Raw genomic sequence first — 7,268 nt, 5'->3', positions numbered from 1 at the left:
TAGCTTAAGCACGTATTCTGGATACACACAGCATTCTTGATGGCTGTTTGGAGAGTTCGGTTTGGGTGATGGTTCAGCAGATAGCATAGATTTTTAGCAACCACCTAGTGGACATTCATTGATTGGTAAATGCAATTAAGATACTGTTTGCTCCTTTTCCCAAATACTAGAGTTTGCTTTTGATTAAACTGCTTAAAAAGGTATATCTTCAAAAAGAAACAGTTTTAATTAAATCTCATTATACCTTATAGCATAAAAGAAAGAAATTAATTAAATATTATTATTATAATAGAAAGGGTTTAGATATAAATATAGCTTCGAAATAAACTCCCAGCCTTACAGGTCATCTACCACACACAAGGCCTGAGGAAGGCTAAAAATCACAGCTGATCGCAGTCACCCAGCACACAGCCTTTTCAACAAACTGCCTTTGGCCAGGCGATACCTCATTCATTCATTCCAGAACCAATAATCTGAAGAATAGGTTTTACCCTCAGGCTATCAGAATCATCAACAAACTGTAATACACTCTCAACGCAGACCACAATGTCCAACTGACTTTGTTATACATTTCATTCATATTTGCACCTGTTTGACACACCGGGACGGCACAATTATTAATTCTCAGAATTCTTAAAACACTCTGTTCTTTGCACCTTACTTGCAAACTACGTATATTTGCGTATTTTTGCCCACCTACTGTATTATATATACATTCTACTTGTAATCCTCTCTTTTCCATATTTCTATAAAAAAATACCTCTAATCTAATATCTAAAGCAGGGGTCATCAACGTGGTAGCCAGCAAGGACCACATGAGTAGCCCGCGGGCGTTTTCTAAAAATAGCTGTTTCCTACTTTGTTAAATCATTGTTGATAATTATTATGAGAAATCATTAACATGATCAGTGTCTTCACATAGATAAATATCAATAATTATTTAAAATAACATATAATAAAAGCACCTACAGGGTGCTGGAGGGTTCATGGGAGTTTGCCCAACCAGTCCACATGTGTTTTGTGGATTTGGAAAAGGCATTCGACTGTGTCCCTCGCGGCGGCCTGTGGAGGGTGCTCCGGGAGAATGGGGTCGGGGGCCCTTTACTAAGGGCTGCCCGGTCCCTGTACGACCGAAGCAGGAGCTTGGTTCGCATTGCCGGCAGTAAGTCAGACTTGTTCCCGGTGCATGTTGGACTCCGGCAGGGCTGCCCTTTGTCACCGTTTCTGTTCATAATTTTTATGGACAGAATTTCTAGGCGCAGCCAGGGGTCGGAGGGTGTCCGGTTTGGTGACGACACGATTTCGTCTTTGCTCTTTGCAGATGATGTTGTCGTGTTGGCTTCATCAGACCAGGACCTTCAGCATGCACTGGGACGGTTTGCAGCCGAGTGTGAAGCGGCTGGGATGAAAATCAGCACCTCCAAATCCGAGGCCATGGTCCTCAGTCGGAAAAGGGTGGCTTGCCCACTTCAGGTTGGTGGGGAGTTCCTGCCGCAAGTGGAGGAGTTTAAGTATCTTGGGGTTTTGTTCACGAGTGAGGGAAGGGTGGAACGGGAGTTTGACAGACGGATCGGTGCAGCTTCTGCAGTAATGCGGTCGATGTACCGGTCTGTCGTGGTGAAGAAAGAGCTGAGCCGCAAGGCGAAACTCTCGATTTACCGGTCAATCTACGTTCCTACTCTCACCTATGGTCATGAGCTCTGGGTCATGACCGAAAGGACAAGATCCCGGATACAGGCGGCCGAAATGTGCTTTCTCCGCAGGGTGGCTGGCCGATCCCTTAGAGATAGGGTGAGAAGCTCAGTCACTCGGGAGGAGCTCAGAGTAGATCCGCTGCTCCTCCACATCGAGAGGGGTCAGCTGAGGTGGCTCGGGCATCTGTTCCGGATGCCCCCTGGATGCTTTCCTGGGAAGGTGTTCCGGGCGCGTCCCACTGGGAAGAGACCCCGGGGAAGACCTAGGACACGCTGGAGAAACTATGTCTCCCGGCTGGGCTGGGAACGCCTTGGTGTCCCCCCGGAAGAGCTAGAAGAAGTGTCTAGGGAGAGGGAAGTCTGGGCATCTTTGCTTAGACTGCTGCCCCCGCGACCCGGCATCGGATAAGCGGGAGAAGATGGATGGATATAATAAAAGGTAAATTGAGAAAATGTATTATTTCAGATCAAACTGAAAACTGTGTGTATCAAACTGGTAGCCCTTCACATTAATTGGTACCCAAGAAGTAGCTCTCAGTTTTAAAAATGTTGGTGACCCCCTGATCTACAGTATCTGTATTGGTGCTCACTGAAGCCTCAGATTCATGTTCTTAGCTAAACTGGGATAGACTTCTGCTTAGTTGTAGCAAAATTAACTAAATTCTTTACATTTTGCTTTATTTTTATGCTCACCATTGATATATAGAGGGGTTACTGGATTTACTTTTGCCTTTCTCTCATATTGAACAACCATTAAACACCTCTGGCATAATTTCATCGATGCCATTTTTTAGAACTATTTTTTTGCACCGTTATTTGCAAACTGCATCGACACTGCGTGAAAATCGCTGGAGATCAGCATTTCTAAAATACTCAAATCAGCACATCTGGCACCAACAAGCATGCCATGGTCAATTTCTTTCCCCATTCATGATGGATGTGAAGGTTAACTGAAGGTCTTAAACTGTACCTACATAATTGTGAAAGCATTAGATAATTGCAGCAATGAGCGAGTCTATGTAGCACATTAAGTACTAAATTGTTCAGCCTAAATAAACATACAAAAATCATTTCCTGATGGACCAGTAAAAAATAAAAGGAAAGGAAAACATTTGAAAATATATTCACGCATTAATGTCAAAATGAAGCGAGTGCTCGTAGACAAGGAAAAAAGAAAAAAGATTGGAGAACTTTTCATGTGGCATTTACCAATACAGAATTGTAAATCTCGAACACAAAGATAGTTTGCAACCTACTTATATTAAAACAGGCAGTCAGAGCAGGAGATTGGATATTACAATTTTTTCGGGTTCTCTCTTAATCCCAGCGAGTTCCTCCTAAACAGGAAATAATGCATTCTTACCAGGCAGATAATATGTCATTCTGTGAGATGAAAACCTCCCACTCGCTCTCTGTAAACATGGTTGCTATTCACCGTGTAGATTGGAGCCGAAGAGGGTTTAATGGCCCCCTTTGTCCGAGGCCTCTGAGCAAGTTTGCCTTCCTTACACAACATTTAAAATCCCAGTGTGAAAAAAATTAAATGATGTAGACAGTGCCTTTTGAATTTGTTAAAAAAAAAAAAATACACAATTCTGTTGGTGACCAATGTCTGTGAGTGTTTTGGTGTGTGTGTGTTTGTGTGTGTGCATGCAAGAGAGAGAAAGAGAGAAAATAGATGAATACATAATAGCTCCGCCAAGAGACCATTGCAATCTTTTGGACAAAGTAAAGAAAAAGATTCAACACACACATTTCAAAAGGATTAATTAAATCTACGTTGGTTTTAATGTTAATAATTGAGCTTTATGAAGTTGCGATGTTTTTTTTTTTTTTAATTGTCATATTTTTGGAAAAATCAAAACAATAAATCTTTTCTACCAGTGTACAAGCACGCTAAAATGAAATTTGGTAGATAGGCAAAGCATATGAATATGAAAATGCATTTATTTATTGATAACATGGTTTCGGTTATCTCAGTCTTTGCATTCACGTGTTATCAGTGTGGCTATTATCAGTGGAAAGGTTTGTGGATTCCTTTGCCAATTTCATAGAACCTTGTTTGCCGTCAGTAACTGGATTTTGTCTGTCGAGAGAAATCTTCTGTGAACATATTGGCAGTCGGTGATGCGTGTGCTGTGGATCAAAGTGCTTAACATGTTTATGCACATACACGCTGTCTAGACCCCTGGCAAAGATAATGCTGAGTGTATCTCGGAATGTTATTTTTTTTTCATGTTTACGTTTGTTCGATATCCAAACCAACTGTGCATCCCATCCAGGTTCTGTCCCTGTCTTGTGGCCAGTGTTTCCGAGATGGTCCTAGGATCCACAGCCAGCCTGAACAATACTTATTAAACATAAATTATTGGTTGGATGTCCTCAGGATTTTTCTTAAATAATAATAAAAAACTCTTAGCTAATATTAAAAAGTTAATATAAAATAAAACAAAATGTATGTTTACAGAATAACAGAACACACAGTATACTGTATATAAGATCACTATATAATGTAGCTACACACACATAATGCATTTAATACTGGAAGACTAAAAGTCTTCATTTAAAGTTTTTTAAATTTGAAATAATTGAATTTTACGACCTAGTCAATATCAAACATGCTTGAAGGCTACACTTCAAATGCCAAATCTGTAGAGAGAAATAAACATCCCTGGCAAATTTTTAATCAGCTTACTTTACTTAATGCTTTGTAGGAAACTGTGTGATACTGATTTGCACATTTTGCTAACCAAAGCCCATAGAGCTATCAGCATTTCACAGATCAATACCTGACCTGAAAATCTGCAGGTAAGCCATTAGACAGGTGAAAGAACTAGGAGCATCTTTACTAAATAACTATATATCTTGAAACACATTAACATAAGCTAATAAACCTAGAAAGATACTGAAACCCAAACAACATTTGGCTAGCCAGCTATCTTGCCTTTCTTTATGTAATGGTAATAACCAGGTTGGTGTTTGCTTTAACATAGCTCACTTTTTTGTTTTGTCAAAGCATATTTGCAAAAATTCTGAACTGAGATTAAGAGCATTTTCAGATTAGAGTGTGTTTTGGATCAGATCTGAAAGGGAGCTTTTCTTTTGAACGGAGTTCATAAACAAACCTCTTGGAATTATGAACATCAAGATAGCACTGTTTTATTAACAAGAAACATTAAAGTAACACAGTCTCTTTGGTATCAGTGGAGCTGATGGAAATATTTTTAGAATTTTCTTAGCATTAACATTCTATCATCCTGTCTGCATCAACGTAGTTCAATTTTGAGGGATCAGCACACCTTCTTATCCTTTTCCCTTCTGTGAACTCCATTTGATCTAAAGAGTTTGAGCCCATTTATGAGAAGTGATCCTCATTTAGATTCTGTGTTGTTTTGATGAGCTAGCTCTTTTTTCCATGTGCTATCAGATACGATTGCACATCATGTCCACATCAATCCTATAGTCCTAAGGGTTTTTGAATAATGTAAGAGAATCTCCCTTCATGAGTATATTTATAATTGTCTTTGCTCTGATTTGAGATTAGAAGCTGTCAGACTCGATGAACCCCACTCTTTGGCGCAAACTAAGCTTAGTGCTTAGCCCACCCTCGCTGTGCTAGCACCTGTCAGGCCTCTGGGCTGTGAAGACATTTTATCTCCTACAGCCAAGTTGGAAATTTAATTAAAAGTCTCCTGGCTTTGTAGTGCTGTGTGTGTGTAGAGGGAGTTCTAATCATTCAGCCATGTTTTGCTGATAAAACCTGGGTCTGATGTTGCATTAAAATCCATCAACAGATGGATGCGTTTGATACATTCAGCTGAAGGTTAGCTAAGTGACCTGAAAGGGTTACGCCCAAGTAAATTGGAAATGACAGGAAAGGAAATCAGAAATGCATTGCCCTACTAATTAATTCATCACACTACATTATTTATGGCTTAACACAATTAAGACAAATAGCACAATACAATAAATGTATTACAGTATACAGTTTTTTACACAAACAAAAATTGTAAAAGAAATTGTTTATGATTTGAGATTGGCTATCTTCTATCTAGAACATATAGTGTGAAGTTCTTTCCAGCAAGACAGACAGTGACAAACCTCTGGTTTGGGTAGTTGCATAGTAAATGATAGATGAGCACCAACACCAACAGGTCACTTTTCAAGTTTGTTGACCTGGAACTTTGGTTTTTCCTTCCAATGCTGATTGAGCTCAGCTTTCTTGTGAATAAGTTTGAGAGAGATCACTTGTGAGGGATTCTTCTTCCTTTTTATTATTGAAAAATTAGCATTTTTTCTCCTTCTGCAAACCCTGGATCTTTTTAGACAGCATGTTGCTGATTAACATAATAAAATGATTATTGTTATTCGTTGTACACCTTTGTAGACAAGGTGAGAGAGGCACGATTGAGATGATTTGGACATGTGCAGAGGAGGGACATGGGGTATATTGGTGGATGAATGCTGAGAATGGAGCCACCAGGAAGGAGGAAAAGTGAGAGGCCAAGAAAGAGGTTTATGACTGTGGTGAGGGAGGACTTGCAGGTAGTTGGTTTGAAAGAGGCAGATGTTGAGGACAGGGAGGTATGCAGAAGGATGATCCGCTGTGGCGACCCCTAATGGGAGAAGCTGAAAGAAGAAGAAAAAGTTATTTATGTACACCGAACAGGCATTTCATTATGACATTATAACATTATGACCAGTAAAGTGCATAACACTGATTATCTCTTCATTATGGCATCTCTTAGTGGGTGGGATATATCAGGCAGCAAGTGAACTTGTGTGTTAGAAGCAAGTGTAAGGATTTGAGCGAGTTTGACAAGGGCCAAATTATGATGGCTAGACGACTAAGGCAGAGCATCTCCAACACTGCAGCTCTTGTAGGGTGGTCCTGGTCTGCAGTGGTCAGTATCTATTAAAAGTGGTCCATGGAAGGAACAGTGGTGATCTGGTGACAGGGTTATGAGCAGCTAAGGTGCATTGATGCGAAAGCTGACCCTTGTGGTCTGATTCAATAGACGAGCTACTGTAGCCCAAATTGCTGTATTTAATGCTGTTAATGCTCAATGGGTCAAGATTGCCAGCAAAAGGGGGACCAACACAATATTAGGCAGGTGGTCATAATGTTATGCCTGATTGGTGGACATAATGTTATGCCTGATCAGTGTAAGAGAACACAGTAATTTCCTTTTTTTTCAGGTTCTTTAGGATCTTCAACATATTCACTGACATAAAGAACACGCATTATCACACACGCTATTATAAAATATGTCGTACAATTTAGCATGTAATAATGTTAGAAGTCCTTGAGTCCTTGAGCATAATGGGAGTCCATCAACCAGTGTGTACAATAATTTCAAAACATTTTATGAATCATTTGAACCTTCTTCTTCTATTTTACTGTATCATGTGATCTTGTGTTCTACCTAATGGTTGTTTTTCATGACCGTTATACAATAGTTGGTTTGTTAGTATGAATCTGATTTTGTTGACTTGGTCCTTTCAAGTGGTAATTGTGGGTGAGTCAGAAAGAGACATTTGACCACTCTAATAGTATCCTTTTAAATGCACGGG

General features: G+C 39.8%; 1 protein-coding gene across 1 annotated transcript in view; it reads right to left on the bottom strand.

The window, feature by feature from the left end:
* mylkb (myosin light chain kinase b) overlaps window positions 1-3,344 on the bottom strand; it is a 40,046-nt gene extending 36,702 nt beyond the window's left edge. Inside the window, exon 1 of the mRNA XM_083524102.1 lies at window positions 3,058-3,344. The gene's annotated coding sequence lies outside the window, so the exon portion shown is untranslated. The remainder of the gene's footprint in view (window positions 1-3,057) is intronic.
* Window positions 3,345-7,268: the final 3,924 nt, after the last annotated feature.

This window comes from Silurus aristotelis (assembly GCF_946808225.1).
Source record: "Silurus aristotelis genome assembly, chromosome: 2".
NCBI lineage: Eukaryota > Metazoa > Chordata > Actinopteri > Siluriformes > Siluridae > Silurus > Silurus aristotelis.
Note: the sequence above shows the minus strand (reverse complement) of the source record. Positions and strands in the feature narration are given on the sequence as shown.